This window comes from Neoarius graeffei, chromosome 20, assembly GCF_027579695.1.
Source record: "Neoarius graeffei isolate fNeoGra1 chromosome 20, fNeoGra1.pri, whole genome shotgun sequence".
NCBI classification, from domain to species: Eukaryota; Metazoa; Chordata; class Actinopteri; order Siluriformes; family Ariidae; genus Neoarius; species Neoarius graeffei.
The window spans coordinates 3,337,066-3,356,410 of record NC_083588.1 but is presented as its reverse complement, the minus strand read 5'-3'; the positions used below and the strand labels follow the sequence as shown (position 1 = coordinate 3,356,410).

Sequence of the window (19,345 nt, the reverse complement as noted above, 5' to 3'; positions counted from 1 at the left end):
CCACATCCAATATGGCGGCGAGGATGACGTATGAGTCTACGCAGAAGGCGGCGTCTATGTTTATATGTCTATGGTCAATCACACTCTACTTTTGAAATGAAACTTCCCGTTTAACAGACCTTTCTCCATCACTCACACTCAGTGCGTTTACATGCACACAGAGAAAATCGAATTTCTGCCGTTGCTCGACTGAAATCGAAGTTCTAAATGCCATGGAAACACCTTAGCTCGGCTGAAATTGAACCGAACTGGATTTCTCGTAATCGAGCTACGCGACCTAGATTATGCGATTTTTGCTGAGCTACTTAGTGCATGTAAACCCTATCGAGCTACGTAGTCGAGCTACTTACTTCAGCACTGCCCCTTCCGGAAGTGACGAGTGACGAGACCACAAGCGGAAAACACGACAGCCTCGGTCGGCATGACAACAGTAGTAGCGAGCAGCAGAAGAGGTCAGGAGGAACAAATGAAGAAGAGAAAATGGCGAGCAGAAACGTGCACTTCTGGAGCAATGAGGAGACAGAGTTCATGCTCATTCAGCTTAAGGAGTTGAATATATTAAAATTCATGGAGAGGAGAAAAACGCGCAATGGAGAACACGGAACTGATAACTTTGTTTACACTCTTGAATAGCTCTTCTTCATGACGACAACCGGAAGTGTACCAACACGATGGGGCGTGTAGCGCCACCTGTGGCTCGGGTGCACAATGTCTCATCTCATCTCATTATCTCTAGCCGCTTTATCCTTCTACAGGGTCGCAGGCGAGCTGGATCCTATCCCAGCTGACTACGGGCGAAAGGCGGGGTTCACCCTGGACAAGTCACCAGGTCATCACAGGGCTGACACATAGACACAGACAACCATTCACACTCACATTCACACCTACGCTCAATTTAGAGTCACCAGTTAACCTAACCTGCATGTCTTTGGACTGTGGGGGAAACCGGAGTACCCGGAGGAAACCCACGCGGACACGGGGAGAACATGCAAACTCCACACAGAAAGGCCCTCGCCGGCCCCGGGGCTCGAACCCAGGACCTTCTTGCTGTGAGGCGACAGCGCTAACCACTACACCACCGTGCCGCCCGGTGCACAATGTACCTCACACAATAGCTCGATTCCCTTGTGTGCATGTAGGATTGGATTTCTCTGGCACCCCTGCTGGGACCCTTAGCTCGATTACCGACAGTAGCTCAATTTGGATGTGCATGTAAACGTACTGACTTACTCTTATTGAAGCAGCGCGCGACAAGCCTCAACAGGAACTACAGGTGACTCGCAGGTCCAAATTAGAATTTGCGTTAATGGCACTATTTTTTTTAATCGCGATAAATTGAGATTGCGTTATTGCGTTAACTTCAACAGCCCTAGTATGTATATGTGTGTGTGTGTGTGTATATATATATATATATATATATATATATATATATATATATATATATATATATGTGTGAGATGATTTTTTTATATATAATTTTTTGTTATTTGAATGTGTTGTCAGGTTCTAGATGAGTGCTGCAGTGAATTGATTTTTCTAGTACATTTCAGACACAGGGCAATTCAAGGTGCTTTCTAAATAAAATGAGGCAATTTAAAAAAAACGAGTGAAGGTAAAACAGAATAAATAGGTTGAAGAGTTTTAAAATGGCTGTCTCAGACATGAAGCCCATGTTGTTTTTAACGTGTTGCCTTTTCCTTGATGGACACTAGAGGGCGTGCTCGACCAGTATGACATTTGAGGAGCCGTAGAATTTTGGCTTATTTTCAAGAGTCGATTCTTGAGGTTCCTAAATGACTCATTTCTGTATTTTTATGACTCGTGTGAGTGCGCACTAAATATGACTAAAATTGTTCCGTTAAATCCTCCACCACCTTCTCGTTAACAAAATTAACATTGTATTTTATAAAATTTGAATGATTTTATCCGAAATCAGCAATGCACCACAATTATGCATCGACCAAACACACGAGTCATCTGTGAATCAGTGGTTTTGTGTCCTGCTTTAACATTTAACTCGATATGCCTTTGCTGCTTCGAATAAACTTGATCACTCAACTCAGATGCTGAAAATAGATTTCCAAGGAAGTGTTTACACGTTCGGTGAAAAGAAAAGAGGGAATAAGGCTCCGTCTCAAAAAAATAAAAAAAACCCACTCTTGCACACGTGAGCCGACTCTTGGCGTTCAAAGAACCGACACTGCGGATGATTCACAACTCGTTTGAAGATGCAAACAAGGAATGGGTTTGAGTTTCATTCCCTTCATCACCAGAGTGTCGTCCTTCAGTCAAGTCCCGGAAAACTGAGACGACTGAAAGAAAGCGAGGTCATCATTCTTTGGCAAGTGTGTAAGAAATTAATTGGTTATTTTAATGTTTTTGAAAGGTTGTATAAATGTTGCTTTATGATATAAATGGTCTTGTTGCTCCAGGAATCAAATGGAGTTTAATTAACAAGTCAAGTGAATAGTTTTTGTTAAAGGGACTCAAATGGACAGAGAGGTTTTCACTCCTTTTGACCAGATAATGAAGAAAAGGCACCAATGAAAGACCAAATCATCACACCTTTCCCTCACAGCTGGTCAGGTTAAAGAGAAGGACTGGCTTGTGTGCTTTCTGCTTCAATGATAAAGAGAAAAATAAAAATGTCATGGCTGTTTTAATTCCAAGGGAAAACTGTGTGTGGGTTATTATTATTATTATTATTATTATTATTATTATTATTAATTTCAATTAAGTACGTTGTTATTTGGATGAAAAGACACCCAGTGGTTTGAAGATGTTCCAGAAACATCGAGATGTTTTTCTCAAGAGACGTGTGATATTTCCCCTCTGGCCTTTCCTCGATTTAGCAGCTGGATTCCATCACAAGAAGTCTCAGCTCTCCAGGGATGTGTCGTTCACTATCGAGTCGACTCTTTGAGCCGATTCTTTTCGGCGAACCTTCTGAGGATTCAAAATGGACTTGTTTGTTTCGTGAATTGATGCAAGACAAGTCTAGCAGAAAGAAAGTGGATCCAAAAACATTGTTAATCACATCTGAGTTGTTTGGCACATGATGATTCAGAGATGAATCATCTCTGCAAGAGTCCAGAGCGCCTGGAGGACGCTCTGCACTTTTGCAGTGGTGCTTTTGTGGCTGGGGACTGCAGTTGACTTGCTCGCTTTGGGACTGCAGTTGACGTGCTGGCTTTGGCGCTGCAGTTGACGTGCTGGCTTTGGCGCTGCAGTTGACGTGCTGGCTTTGGCGCTGCAGTTGACGTGCCGGCTTTGGCGCTGCAGTTGACGTGCCGGCTTTGGGGCTGCAGTTGACGTGCCGGCTTTGGGGCTGCAGTTGACGTGCCGGCTTTGGGGCTGCAGTTGACGTGCCGGCTTTGGGGCTGCAGTTGACGTGCCGGCTTTGGGGCTGCAGTTGACGTGCCGGCTTTGGCGCTGCAGTTGACGTGCCGGCTTTGGCGCTGCAGTTGACGTGCCGGCTTTGGCGCTGCAGTTGACGTGCCGGCTTTGGCGCTGCAGTTGACGTGCCGGCTTTGGGGCTGCAGTTGACGTGCCGGCTTTGGCGCTGCAGTTGACGTGCCGGCTTTGGGGCTGCAGTTGACGTGCCGGCTTTGGGGCTGCAGTTGACGTGCCGGCTTTGGGGCTGCAGTTGACGTGCCGGCTTTGGGGCTGCAGTTGACGTGCCGGCTTTGGGGCTGCAGTTGACGTGCCGGCTTTGGGGCTGCAGTTGACGTGCCGGCTTTGGCGCTGCAGTTGACGTGCCGGCTTTGGCGCTGCAGTTGACGTGCCGGCTTTGGGGCTGCAGTTGACGTGCCGGCTTTGGCGCTGCAGTTGACGTGCCGGCTTTGGCGCTGCAGTTGACGTGCCGGCTTTGGCGCTGCAGTTGACGTGCCGGCTTTGGGGCTGCAGTTGACGTGCCGGCTTTGGCGCTGCAGTTGACGTGCCGGCTTTGGCGCTGCAGTTGACGTGCCGGCTTTGGCGCTGCAGTTGACGTGCCGGCTTTGGCGCTGCAGTTGACGTGCCGGCTTTGGGGCTGCAGTTGACGTGCCGGCTTTGGCGCTGCAGTTGACGTGCCGGCTTTGGCGCTGCAGTTGACGTGCCGGCTTTGGCGCTGCAGTTGACGTGCCGGCTTTGGCGCTGCAGTTGACGTGCCGGCTTTGGGGCTGCAGTTGACGTGCCGGCTTTGGGGCTGCAGTTGACGTGCCGGCTTTGGCGCTGCAGTTGACGTGCCGGCTTTGGGGCTGCAGTTGACGTGCCGGCTTTGGCGCTGCAGTTGACGTGCCGGCTTTGGCGCTGCAGTTGACGTGCCGGCTTTGGGGCTGCAGTTGACGTGCCGGCTTTGGGGCTGCAGTTGACGTGCCGGCTTTGGCGCTGCAGTTGACGTGCCGGCTTTGGGGCTGCAGTTGACGTGCCGGCTTTGGGGCTGCAGTTGACGTGCCGGCTTTGGGGCTGCAGTTGACGTGCCGGCTTTGGGGCTGCAGTTGACGTGCCGGCTTTGGGGCTGCAGTTGACGTGCCGGCTTTGGGACATCAGACAAAACTTTATTTATCCCCGAAGGGCAATTAAAAGAACGAAGAGCAGTACATTAAAATAAGAGCAAGAGAATAAAATCACAAAAGTGGGTGGGCAAAAAAACCAAACAAACAGCATTTAATGTACAATGGCAGGCCTGCTGCCAGTAACAAAGTAAAAAAAAAAAAAAAGCAGCAGATAAAATATGGCAAATAAATAAAATGAAGCGTGGATAAAATTAAAGTGACAATATGATTAGAGTGACATTGCAGTTAAAGTGACAAGGTGATATTGTAATATTGCACATCAGGACATGTGATATTGCACTTGACTAGAGTATTGTACAGAAGACTTAAGTTATTGTAACTGTCTTAGACTTCTTAGAGTTCAGGAGGAGAATAACACTTGGAACAAAGGTTGCTCTCCTCCTCTGGGTCTTACAGGCCTGACAGCGGAACCTGCGACCAGATGGCAGCTGCTCCAACGCCGGGAACAAAGCAGGAGTCGAGTCCTTAAGAATTCGATGAGCCAGGCCGCTAGCCTGCTGCTCGTACACAGTATTCAGGTGGTGAGCAGGAAGTCCAGTAATCTTAGAACACACCTTGACAATATTATGCAGGCGGTTCCTATCCTGTACAGTAATGGAGTAATACCAACAGCATATAGAAAAAGCTAAAACACTTTCAATGAATGTATAATAGAATGTCAGTAAGATGTTCTGACTGACAGAAAAAGAGTTCACTTTCCTTAGTGGGTACATCCTCTGGTGGCACTTCCTCAGGATCCCTTCTGTGTTGGAAGAGAACCTCAGTTGGCAGTCCAGAATGGTTCCCAGGTATTTATATTCCTCAACTGTCTCGACCGGAAAACCATGGACCATAGTGGTGACAGCCGCCGCCAGTTCCCTTTGGCTGCTGGAGAAGGTCACCACCATCTCCTTAGTTTTACTAACATTCAACTCCAGGCAGGAAGAGTCACACCACTCTACAAACTGCTGAAGAGCGGGTCCATGATGGAGGGAGGGGCCAGACAGGAGAACTGTGTCATCAGCAAACTTAACCAGGTGACAGTTGGGGTACGTTGATCTGCACTCATCAGTGTCCAGAATGAAGAGCAGCGGAGAAAGCACACAGCCTTGTGGGGAGCCAGTGGAGGTGGTGAGAAGATCAGACAAGTTATTGTTAATCCGGACACACTGGGTTCGGTTGGTTAGAAAGTCCAGGATCCAGAGGATGAGTTGGCTGCTCATGTTGAAGTTCCGGTGGAGTCTCTCTGCCAGAATATGCGGTTGCAGGGTATTAAAGGCAGAGGAGAAATCTGCAAACAGGAGTCTGGCGAACTGCAGTTGACTTGCTGGCTTTGGGACTGCAGGTGACTTGCTGGCTTTGGGACTGCAGGTGACTTGCTGGCTTTGGGACTGCAGGTGACTTGCTGGCTTTGGGACTGCAGGTGACTTGCTGGCTTTGGGACTGCAGTTGACTTGCTGGCTTTGGGACTGCAGGTGACTTGCTGGCTTTGGGACTGCAGGTGGCTTTGCGCTCGGGTTTCCGTTGGTGGCGGGTTTTTGCATCAACGAAGCTGACTTTATGTCAGGACTGTTAATGCTATACTCATGTTGTCTGTTGTTGCCCAGATGGGGATGGGTTCCCTTTTGAGTCTGGTTCCTCTTGAGGTTTCTTCCTCATGTCGTCTGAGGGAGTTTTTCCTTGTCACCGTCGCCACAGGCTTCATCATTGGGGATAGATTAGAGATAAAATTACCTCATGTTTTAAGTCGTTCAAATTCTGTAAAGCTGCTTTGCAGCAATGCTTGTTGTTAAAAGCACTATACAAATAAACTTGACTTGAGATGAGTGAGATGCTTGACTCTGGATGGATGTGATTGCAGCCTGAGGATCTGAGTGCAATTATAATAATCATGTTATCTCGTGGTGAATATATTGTCTCTCATCTCATCTCATCTCTAGCCGCTTTATCCTTCTACAGGGTCGCAGGCAAGCTGGAGCCTATCCCAGCTGACTACGGGCGAAAGGCGGGGTACACCCTGGACAAGTCGCCAGGTCATCACAGGGCTGACACATAGACACAGACAACCATTCACACTCACATTCACACCTACGCTCAATTTAGAGTCACCAGTTAACCTAACCTGCATGTCTTTGGACTGTGGGGGAAACCGGAGCACCCGGAGGAAACCCACGCGGACACGGGGAGAACATGCAAACTCCACACAGAAAGGCCCTCGCCGGCCCCGGGGCTCGAACCCAGGACCTTCTTGCTGTGAGGCGACAGCGCTAACCACTACACCACCGTGCCGCCCTGAATATATTGTATAAGGAATAAACTACTTGGTGTCGTGCTGTTTAGAAAAATAATCCACAACGGAGCAGTGTGCTGACGCTTGACATTCAGCTGTTCCTCCAGCAGCACATCCTGAAGCGTTTTATTCCTCTTACACCACAGCAGTTTGTCGATTTATCTGTTTTGTTAATTCAAATTATTTTAATTTTCATAACTTTATTTTTTCATATCTACATTTGAATGTTGTGGAAACAGGTTCTCGCTGATGTTATACCAGCTACAAACATACAACCTTTTTTGGGGGGTGGGGAGCCACTTTTGCATTCCCTCAACATTTTAAGCTAGATGGATACCTTTTCGATTTCATAAAATCGGTGAAATTTAGATCCGTCTGAAATGTGGTCATTGTGATATCTGTTTATTTCTGTAATATTGCACAAAATATCAGGCCATTCTGTGGCTGGGAAGTTATTTAATTTGAGAGGATTAAAGCAAATAATGTGCATGAAATCGCTCGCTTCACGCAGACAGAGGAAGTCCGTGTGCGCATGCACAGGTTTACCTCCTTCTTCTTTTGGGTTTTACGGCAGCTGGCATCCACAGGTTTCCCTTTGAGCGTGCACTGACAGTTCCATCATTCTGTCGCTAAATGAACAGCTGATCACACCGAGGTGCTCGCTGAGCGCCCATATTTATTAGTTTGGTCCTGCGTTTGCTTTTTCCTTCGCAACATCACGTTTTTTCTTCTTGCTTTCCGTTACTGTAGTCAGTCTTTCACGTTTCATTTGCGCACACTCCTATTTCAAATTTGTATCCCACAATGCCTTGCCTGAACAGGGAGAGCCCACCACATGATGCATGACGTCGTATCTGGAATTGGGTCATGGTTAAGCAGGAAAAAATAGCGGAGAATTTCGGGCCACGTGGAGATAAATTCATTAATTGTTCTGTTTAAAAAAAATAAAATTGGAAGTCTGTGATTTGAATCCAATTTTTATGACCTACACTTGAAAAATCTGACAGGCCGTCTAACTTTAACACTCACCATTATTGAAAAAAAAAAACGAAAAGTAAATACACTTGCAGAAATGCAAAAATGAGCTCTCCAGGTTCCTGCGAATGAATGAGTTTTTAGGCTGCAAATGATGTGTAAGTGGTTAGCATGGTTGCCTCACAGCAAGACGGTTCTGGGTTCGAGGCCGGCGGCGGCCTTTCGGTGCGGAGTTTGCATGTTCTCCCCGTCTCTGCGTGGGTTTCCTCCGGGTGCTCCGGTTTCCCCAGCAGTCCAAAGACATGCAGGTTAGGGTTAATATGGGACGGCCTTGGGCTGAGGTACTCTTGAGCGCGGCACCGAATTCCCAGCTGCTCCCCGGGCGCCGTTTGCATGGCTGCCCACTGCTCTGGGAATGTGTGTGTGTGCTCATTGCTCACATGTGTTCACTGCTTCAGATGGGTTACATAAATGCAGAGAGGAATTTCACAACCGTGTGATGAATAAAGTTGTGCTTAAAGTAAGCGCAAACCTGTGATTTGAAAAGGGGGAGTGATCGGAAATTGATCATCCTGAAATGAAACTGTAGTGGTTAGCGCTGTCGCCTCACAGCAAGAAGGTCCAGGTTCGAGCCCCGTGGCCGGCGAGGGTCTTTCTGTGTGGAGTTTGCTTGTTCTCCCCGTGTCCGCGTGGGTTTCCTCCGGGTGCTCCGGTTTCCCCCACAGTCCAAAGACATGCAGGTTAGGTTAACTGGTGACTCTAAATTGAGCGTAGGTGTGAATGTGAGTGTGAATGGTTGTCTGTGTCTATGTGTCAGCCCTGTGATTACCTGGCGACTTGTCCAGGGTGTACCCCGCCTTTCGCCCGTAGTCAGCTGGGCGCTGTAACAACACATCAGCGGCATGGTGGCGTAGTGGTTAGCGCTGTCGCCTCACAGCAAGAAGGTTCTGGGTTCGAACCTAGTGGCCGCCGGTGGCCTTTCTGTGTGGGTTTCTACCACAGTCTAAAGACACGCAGTTCGGTTAATGTGGGGCGGGGTACTGAACCCCTGACGGCACTCTGGTGTGTTCACTGCTTCAGATGGGTGAAATCCAGAGGATGAATTGAAGTGTGCGTGTGAGGGAGTTTCTTCTTCTATTTGTTAACTCTGTTACATAATTTGTTTTTGTATACCACACAAAATGATACTTTATTTACCCTTTTTTCACAAACTATATCTCAGTGGTGGTTAATTTCCATATTTTGTGCCTCTTTTGTCTGTGTGCAGTCGGGAAATGATCAGTGTTGCCAGATACTGCTGACATTTTCCAGCCTAAAATATGTTCAAAACCCGCCAAAATGCACTTAAAACCGCCCAAAATGTAAATTGTACTTGATGCCTATCTTGTAATGTAAAAATATGCAGCTAAAGACCAGTATACTATTTGTAAATCGAACAACAATGCAAACAACTTCTAAATGGCAACATGAGACCGTCAGTGCTGGAGGTGAAAAATCTGCTGTCTGGTCCTCGGCTCCGTGTGGCTGAATCAGATTATAACTCTGTAATCATCTGCTGTGTTCTGAATCCTACATGCACCAGTAGGTGGCGCACACGCAGAATATTATGCTATGTTAGGCTACGATGCATATCTAACATCTGCATTGCTGAGGTTATTTATTTTTTATTTGTCTTTTATTTATTTATCTTTTTATTTGTCTTTTATTTATTTATCTTTTTATTTATCCTGTTTGTTTTATTAATTTTATAGGCCTAGTTATTCTGCTTAATTTATTTTTGTCTACATCCATGTATTTTCTTAATCTGTTATCCTGATTTTTGTGGATTTGTTAGATTGTACCCGTTTTATCTCTCATCTCATTATCTGTAGCCGCTTTATCCTGTTCTACAGGGTCGCAGGCAAGCTGGAGCCTATCCCAGCTGACTACGGGCGAAAGGCGGGGTACACCCTGGACAAGTCGCCAGGTCATCACAGGGCTGACACATAGACACAGACAACCATTCACACTCACATTCACACCTACGCTCAATTTAGAGTCACCAGTTAACCTAACCTGCATGTCTTTGGACTGTGGGGGAAACCGGAGCACCCGGAGGAAACCCACGCGGACACGGGGAGAACATGCAAACTCCGCACAGAAAGGCCCTCGCCGGCCACGGGGCTCGAACCCGGACCTTCTTGCTGTGAGGCGACAGCGCTAACCACTACACCACCGTGCCGCCACCTGTTTTATATACTTCAATTAAAAAAAAAAGTTAGGCTGCGATGCATGGCTGAATGTAACATGAGAAGAGAAAATGGAGAATGGATTGTGTCACTCTTATTTACTAGTTTTTGAGTTCAGTTTCTGCACTACATTACACACATTCATATTAGTCTTACAGTTACATCGGATGCCCGCGATCTCTGATTGGGTCACAGAAGTGTTTAATCTGGATTGGATGTAGACTAGTGGACGTAGATAGTACATGGAATGTGCTGCATCACAGTCCTTCTAAGGCTATATAACACTACGTTCAGACTGCAACCTGAAACGACCCATATCCGATTTGTTGTGAAATCCGATTTTTTTGTTAGGCTGTTCACATTACCAATTATATGAGACTTGTATGCGATCTCCAATATGAACGGAAAACGACTCAAAAGTGTCCCGCATGCGCAAATTGACACGTAATAAGCACATCTACGTAATATGTAAACAAAAAAAAGCGCACTCTTCAAGTTTGCAAGTAAAGCATGGAGATGAGGCGAGACCTGGCGATGTGGATTTTGTGGCGGCGGCGGAACTCACACAATAATCTGATTAATGTGGGCAGCAGACTAATGAGACCGAAGGTGTCAAATTACTGGAAATTTCCAGAACAATCTTATAATCTTGTAATACAGGATGATTTAACATCCAGGTCCCTACCAAATCCACCATTAGCTTGATCAATTCTATAAAAGTCTATTTAAATTCTGAAAACTGTACAAATGTTGTTTTCCACCAAAGAGGCGGAATTAGCCAACGCAGAATAGTGACGTTTGTCTCTTGTTGATGACGTGTAGGTCGCATGAATGCGACCTGTCTGGTCAGACTGCAGTCGCATGTGAAAATATCGGATATGCATCGGAATTAGGACCACATATCCAAGCGGCCTGGGTCGCATGTGAAAAAATCGGATCTGTGTCGTTAAGACTGTCAATAACAAATCGGATACAGGTCGCATATGGGCAAAAAAATCGGATATGGGTCGTTTCGCTACGTTCACACTGCAAGGCTTAATGCTCAATTCCGATTTTTTTGTGAAATCCGATTTTTTTGTGAGGTCGTTCACATTAACAAATATATGCGACTTGTATGTGATCCTCAGTATGAACGAAAAGCGACCTAAAAGTGTTCCGCATGCGCATTGCAGGATACGACAACGTCACACGCAGTGAGCATGGCCAGTGTTTACGGAAGTAAAACTGTCCGGTTGCGGTATGACCCATCCAATCTAGCTTGAATAGCTGCATCCCCCCAAATGGAAATCAGCTCCCTAACCTCTGCGTCCTTCCATTGAGAAGATTCAGAACCTTCACAGCCCGAAGTGTCCCTCGCATTGATGTCATGCGCAGGGGCGCAGATACGTTTTTTGAACTGGGGGGGACAAAGCTGCCAGCAAACCAACCCCAACCCCGATATGCCTGTCAAACTTGTTGTGGGTTACCATAGCAACCAAGCTCGAGCTCGCAACCTGTGCAGTCTGCGCAGCTCAACCAACCGAATATCAGTCTTTGTTTTATGTGAGTTGTTGCAACTATGTATACACTGCTGTGCACCTCAATAAACCGAATGGTAATTAGTCTTTTGATTTTTCCGTGAGGTTTGCCTTATGCAAAGAAAGACAGCATAGACGTTTTTTCCTCCCTATAAGTGGGGGGGGACCGAACGAAGTGAATTTAAATCTGGGTGGGACGAATCCCACCCGTCCCCCCCTCTATCTGCACCCGTGATTATGCGCCATGTTGCTGTAACTTTTTTTGAGAGACCCGCTGCCTACTTCAGTGCAGAATAGTGACGTTTGTGGCTTGTTGATGACGTGTAAGTCGGATGAATGCGACCTGGCGGTTCAGACTGAAGTCGCATATGAAAAGAGCAGATAGGAATCGGAATTAGGACCACATATCCAAACGGCCTGGGTCGGATTTGAAAAAGTCAGATCTGTGTCGTTCATATTGTCAATAAAAGATCGGATACAGGTCACATATGGGCGAAAAGATCGGATTTGAGTCACTTCAGCCTGCAGTGTGAACGTGTCTCTGGCTGCATTCTCACACAGAACGTTGGTGCGAAATATTTATAAACATCTGATAAAAACCCGCCGAACTAACGTCAACCCGCCCAATTTTTATCAACCAGCCCAAGCCATTTTTTGCCCGCAAAGCAAAATTCGAAACCGCCCAATCTGGCAACCCTGGAAATGATGTGAAAAAGAGGGGGAAAATGTCGCTTTTCCATGAACCTGTCAAGTTGTGGGCGGGAATCAGTGAAGACTTTCTTCCTTTCCGATTGGCTAATTCTGTTGTCCGTGTCTTTTTTTTTTTTTGATTGGCTGCTGAATCTACTCGTCCACGAAGACCCGCCCTGTTGTGCAGAAACCAGTCTCCTAGCGACGTGTTGAAATCAGAGCTTCCTTGGTGTTTTGAACAAACTATTTTTTTTTTCCTTTCGCTTCAACTCAACGTGGCGGTTTTCTGCAGAGCCGGGAGCGTCCGTGGTGAGAGAGGGATTTATTATTATTATTATTATTATTATTATTATTATTATTATTATTCCCCGTTTCTGCGCTGTGTTTCACTGTGCTGCGAACTTCTCCTTCCGTTGCAGAGGGTTATTGCTCCTCTGTGAAACTCAGTCACGGCGCGTTTATTCAGGGCTTCGGTTCGACTGAGCAGGTCACGGTGTCTCCTGATCCGAACCGGAAGAAACCGATTCCTTAACTGGTTTTATTAAGAAACACAACTGGTCTTGTGTCCCCCCCAATTAGCTAGCATTAGATATGTTTATTTCTGACAGGATGAATCCGGTCGGAACCGGATCTGATTCTCCTCCTCCTCAGACGTTTTGCTTTTAGACCCAAAACTATGGTCGATTATTCATGAAACAACATGAATTGGACCTCATTAGTGAGTGAGCAGGATGTGATGTGATGTCTGTGATATAAACCCTCATCTCCACTGAGCAGATGTTTCTGGAAGTCAGCATCACCTCAGGAGAAGAGTACAGCATCCGAAGTGATGCTCAGCATCATTAAAGGTGCAGTAGGAGAATATCAGAATCAGAAACACTTTTATTGCCAGGTGTGTGGACACACACGAGGAATTTGACTCCGGTTCACTTAGCTCTCATAGTACAAAACAGATAAACAAGCGTAAACACAAAACAAGCAAACAAGAAGAACAAAAATAGGTGCATAGTGCAAAGTAATCCAGGTCAGTCAAGTATGGAATAGTTAAATGTAAAGTATACAGTGTGCACAGAATGACGGTATGAGTGTGCAGATATTTTGCAAGTGATATTACTGATCTATGAATCTGGATTTGAGCTGTTCATCGCAGAGACAGCCTGAGGGAAGAAACTGTTTTTGCATATATTTTGAATATGTTTTTCTTCCTGAAAATGTACAAATAACCTGGAAGACGTTAAAAAATGTATTAAATCATGGCTTCAGTAAAATTGTATTCAGTTCCTGAGGAAACATCTCTGGGAAATGACTTTCCGGTCCAGAATACTTGTTGTCCTTAAGGCCAATTTATACTGACAACGCAGTCCTCGCAGATGGCGTCTGCGTAGCACCTCCCAAAAATTGTGACCACCACAGAAGCCTCGCAGACAGCGTCGCAGACAAGAGGGCTCTGATTGGTCCACTCTACATCCGCTGTACACACACTTCCGCTTCCTTACTCTCCTGGTTTGTTTTGTTTTCATGACCGCCATTTTTAAAAACACGAGCGAAGATGGAGCAGCACGAAGAGCGGTTGATCGAGGAAGTGAGGAAGTACGTACATCTATACAACTCCAGTTCTAGTCATTATAAGTAACCGGAGGATAAACACTCCACTTACCGCACCCACCAACTACTCCTAGCGATTTCGCGACTTCGCGCCCCCTTGCGTTGTGGCGGTGAATAACATCACGCACGCCTATTACTCCCTGCTCAACGATAAATTACAACTGTCTGCAAAAAGCTATCTGCGAAAGCCTTGTCGATGCAGAGGCCCTTAGTCATTTTAGGGGCAGAGCTTCATGAATATAGGTAGGAATATTTAAATACACTATATTGCCAAAAGTATTTGCTCACCTGCCTTGAGCTTAAGTGACATCCCATTCCTAATCCATAGGGTTCAATATGATGTCGGTCCACCCTTTGCAGCTAGAACAGCTTCAACTCTTCTGGGAACGCTGTCCACAACGTTTAGGAGTGTGTTTATGGGAATTTTTGACCATTCTTCCAGAAACGCATTTGTGAGGTCAGACACTGATGTTGGAGGAGAAGGCCTGGCTCTCAGTCTCCGCTCTAATTCATCCCAAAGGTGTTCTATCGGGTTGAGGTCAGGACTCTGTGCAGGCCAGTCAAGTTCATCCACACGAGACTCTGTCATCCATGTCTTTATGGACCTTGTTTTGTGCACAGTCATGTTGGAAGAGGAAGGGGCCAGCTCCAAACTGTAAAAACAGTCTGCATGCCGAGGTGCTTGATTTTATACACCTGTGGCCATGGAAGTGATTGGAACACCTGATTCCGATAATTTGGATGGGTGAGCAAATACTTTTGGCAATATAGTGTATCATCGAGGGAGGCTAATTCTCCCGATGCATCTTTTTAGATCAAACAAAATAAAGAAAATTCTCAGTTTTTCGTGCAATAGGGAGGGCAAGTAATCTCATCGCCCCCTACTGGCAAAATGAATGGGAATATCTTTTCAAAAAATTACATTTCGGGTTACACTTCAAAGTTAAGACAATGGCTTCCATGCTGTATGTTGTGCATGTCGGGCAGCTCTATCGATCCTGGTGATCATACTTTATTTTTTCCACCGATGTGAATTGTTTTGAATGTTTTTTAATAAGCTGATCAAAGACTACACGGACCCGACGTCGCGTATGTGACGTCACCGCAAGTCTAGCGCCTTTCCAAATCTGTAGCAGGTAGCAGCCGGCGAGTAGCCTACATCAACATGCCGATTTGTATAGCGTGGTTGGCGGAGTATTTCTGTACCAATAAGAAATGCATCCCTCGTGGGGATAACCATTACAGATCAGGGCATGTAGTCAACTTCCGCTATTCACAGGGAGAGCTGTCAGCACTTGTAAGGGCTAGTATGAAGAACAAAACTTCTCAAGCCTACTGCTGACGTAATATGAGCGACTCTGACTAGACAGTTTGGTTGTCGTCCGTTTCTGACAGGTTAGGCACAATTTCGATCTTTTAAAAGACAGCGAAGTTTCACCTGATACTTTCAGTTAGTAGATAATCCCAACATATACAACATTTATTTTTGGGGGGTGTACAAGTTCCACGTCATAACTTCATGGGATTTTTAATAGTATGGGTCTCGGCTTAGGAACGCTACCACTAGGATCACTGTGTTTCACTTTCCCTCCCTCTAATACATTTCCAGATCAAGCGTACTAATCTGCACGAGACGTGACGAAAGCAGGAACTTGCCGCGCGGCTGCATCGCCGTCTTTACCCGACATTCACGTCAAACCCAGCCAGAGCATCAAAACGACCAGAAGTCAGTCATTTTCGACACGAACCAGCGTGTCTCAGCGGTGAGGGCGTCAGAATAAAGTTGAATTCCAGGCAGCTTTATGAGAATCCGCAGTGGTGGGATTTGTCGGCGACCGATCAGGATTTAGAAATGCTCCACTGTAAAGAATCTTCGAGAGCACGGTCATGTCAGTTTTGGTTCTGTTCAAACCGTTCCCAAGTCGCCGACCTTGGAGGAAAAAAGAATAATCAGAGTGGTGGATTTCGCAAATGTTTATGATGCATCCCTGTTTGTTTACAGTGACATAAATAAATAAGAAGCGTCAACCAAGGTGTTGGAAAGTGTATGTATTTCAGATGAGTTGGTGAAGTGCATCATATACTGTACATATTGTGAAAACGGGAGGGACTTGCGTGCTGTTTAACACTGTTAATGTTGATGAAAGACCATGTAATCATCTTTGCTTATTTTCTTTCATTGATGGCTTTCAAATCTTCACGTTTAAAAGGTTTTGTGATGTGAACTGGTCAGGTGGCACAAAGATACCGGTTGACGTGTTTGCTTTGCTTTCAATAAAGTTTACAAGATGAAGCATTCTGAGCGAACTTGGGAGCTTGCAAACAGAGCCTCCACGAAGTTCAGCAGTACCGTTGGCAGGGCGGCGAGAGCGAATTTTGACGCTTTGGCCGAGGTTGGTGTGAACGTAGGATTAGGTGGAGATGAAGTCAGGGCTTATGCAGTGTTTGGTTCAAGGTCGTGACTTATTTCTGATGTGAGAGTTGAATCTCCACCTCATCTGTCATGTTGGTCGTTGGTTACGAACACCTGGAGAAAGAGAGAAACACAAAATACGACGTTGTCCGGTTTTGTCCAATCTGAAGTTTAGTGATGACGCATGAGCGTGTATTGATAGGACTCTTCTCAAGCACGTGTTAACAAATGAATATTAAAACTGGAGGTTCTGGTTCTGTGGTTTGCATGAGCAAGAGAGCACAAATTAAAACAACCCCAGACAGTTCAGGCATCAGCCGTGGAAGATAACGGGAACATTCTGTTCCAGATATTCTCACAGAAAGCTAGAACAATATGGTATTATTGAAACATCGCTCATTTTCATTCTGTCCAAATAACTCCAGGCGGGTTATCTTGTTCGACACCCTGAAGGTCGGGTTGAAGCGTCAAATAAATCAGATTGACCAGAGAGCGCACAGTCTGCGAATCGTCCACCATCGGAAAGGGAGAGATAATGCCACGCACGTTGGCTATGAGATCAGTAACCTTTGCTGAATAATCAAGGATGAAGTATTCAAAACCTTCCACACGCCACCCTTTTTAACCATTAAAATGTCTCAAGTCAATCGATTTTGTACAACGGCCAACGGTTCAGTAATTTCAGAGCGGTAGTGGTGTCATTTGAGAGTTTAAAGTGCATATCCTGGACCAATTAAAACATTTTTTTTTATATGAAAGTATGTCCCTTTAGGCAGCTGGGCCATAGAAGGTTCACGCTGCATGCTGCACACTACACGCTACACGCGTGTAAAGAAAAGTGGACAAACGTAGCATGACTTGCTCTGGGCCATAGAACGGCGTTCACGTTGCACGCTGCACACTTCACGCGTGAAGCGTGAAATGAACATGCACACTTTTTTCTAGGCGTGAAGATGGAAATTCCAGTCAATGCATGCGGTCACCGCCGCGCCAGCCAATCAGAACGGGTCTAGGGAGATAACTCTATGCTTTCAGGGGAAAACTTCAGAAAAAATATAATTGAATGGTATAATTGAAAAATAGTTCTTCATCGGGATTGTCAAGCAGATTATAGAATGTTCGGTGAAATTCACCACGGGTTTCTCTCAGAAGGAAGTGTTCTCGGCTCCAAATTCTGTTCCTTTTTCTCTTCCTCTGTCTCAGTAAAAGCAGAATGAGGCAATCGTCGTCATCCGAAGAGTCCATATTGTTGGTTACTCGGTCAAAGTAGAACAGACGCAACACGTGAACATCCAAGCATGAAGTTTAATGGCCCAGGGTCCGGTTCTTCACGTGAACGTGTAGCGTGCAGCGTGAACCTTCTATGGCCCAGCTGCCTTACACACTCATCCCGAAGGGTAATTTTGCACAAGGCCATCTGTCTACAGCAGAAAAAAAATTAAAATAATGCTGTGTTCACACTTATAGCGGTACGAAAGTGGTATAACTGTATCGATACGAAGTATACCGGTACAGTTTAGTGCATCTGTCCACACTAGCGAGAAATGTTTGCGGTTTTCTTTCACGGTAGTTGAAATGCGCGTGCGCGAAATGTTTCCGTGGTTACCGAGTAACTTCCTTCCGAGAATATATGGCGGATGAAACAACGTGTGTGTGCTTTTTGTTGTCAGTGTACAGTCTGTATTTCTGGTGGTCATTTATTCAGTCGAATCGTATAAAACGCGCGAGGCAGTTGAGAAAGAAACAAACGAATCTCCGTTCTTCACTATTTTATTCAGCGAAGACATCGATTGAGGTGTATGACTTTGCGCATTATATTTGTACCGATACAGAGCCGCTTCATCTGTCCACACTACAGCGAAACGCTACAGTACCGATACTGTACCGGTACGAAACCCATACATTTGTGGGTTATAGGCTGTGCGTCAGGGACAGCCCTGTGCCTTCATATCATCAGAACATTCCGCTTATTTTGATATGAAAGCACAGGGCTGTCCCTGACGCACAGCCTATTCTCATGATATGATAGCAATGTTCAGACAGAATGGAATTTTTAAACAAAGATACTGTGTCTAGCTGACCAGAAGGTCATTTTTAACTGAACAGAATAAATCCTTACAATTTTGTCACAAAATAAATTACTGCCTTCTTGGTCAAGAATAAATAATTACAATTATTTATCCTTACAAAGAAGGCAGTAATTTATTTTGTGACAAAATTGTAAGGATTTATTCTGTTCAGTTATTCTGTCTTCTCCACTGGAAGAAGGTCGCACAGTAACTTTTACAGGAAGTTATACAGGAATAGTTAATAAAGGATCTAAGAAGCTAAAATATTAAAATCATAAAGTCTTAACAATCCTAAGTTACATTCTGCATTCTAAAACTATAAAACTAACTTAAATCACTTAATGCAGCTTTAAATCTCACATTCAATCATTTCAATTTCAAATTCAACACTGAAGAGACTTAGTCTGGTTAACACCAGACCATATCACAAGTGAAATATGGTCTGGAATCCGCCTATTGAATTTCTCGTAGGGGAGGTGTGGTTTACGATTGTCAACGGCCGTTTATTGGACGTTGCGAATGTCTATCATTTGGCGTATACGTAGCCCATGGCCAATCATGGCAGTTGTACCCGGTGACGTAGTTAAAGCGACGAAGAGGCGAAGAAGAGAAGGAAAGAGAAAGAGAAGGCAAAACAAAAATAGGAAAACGATGGCACCGAACGATTACTGCCGTTTGTGCAAGACAAATATGAGAGAAGCTGGTTTGGTTAGTTTGATTCGTATCGCTCGCCGCCATGTTAAATGTGATCCTTAAACAGTCCCAAATAAACTACAAGCTTCCGTTTGTCGAGTAGTACGCGTCACCGTCTTTCCACCCCTCCCCACTCTCTGATTGGCTCCCTAACTCAGGCGAGCCTTTAGACCATAGTTTCCATGCTGTCTTTTCAGATCGGAACGATTGTGCAAAGCAGCATGGGATTTCCCAGGCTAGAAGAGACTGGTTAAATCTAACAATCCTAAATCACGTTCTGTAGCTATAAAACTAACTTAAATCATGGCTTTAAATCTAACAATCCCCCCC

General features: G+C 45.4%; 1 protein-coding gene across 1 annotated transcript in view; it reads left to right on the top strand.

The window, feature by feature from the left end:
* The first annotated feature begins 12,398 nt into the window (after positions 1 to 12,398).
* Positions 12,399 to 19,345, top strand: part of abat (4-aminobutyrate aminotransferase) — a 96,394-nt gene continuing 89,447 nt past the window's right edge. The window contains exon 1 of the mRNA XM_060901113.1: positions 12,399 to 12,544. The gene's annotated coding sequence lies outside the window, so the exon portion shown is untranslated. The remainder of the gene's footprint in view (positions 12,545 to 19,345) is intronic.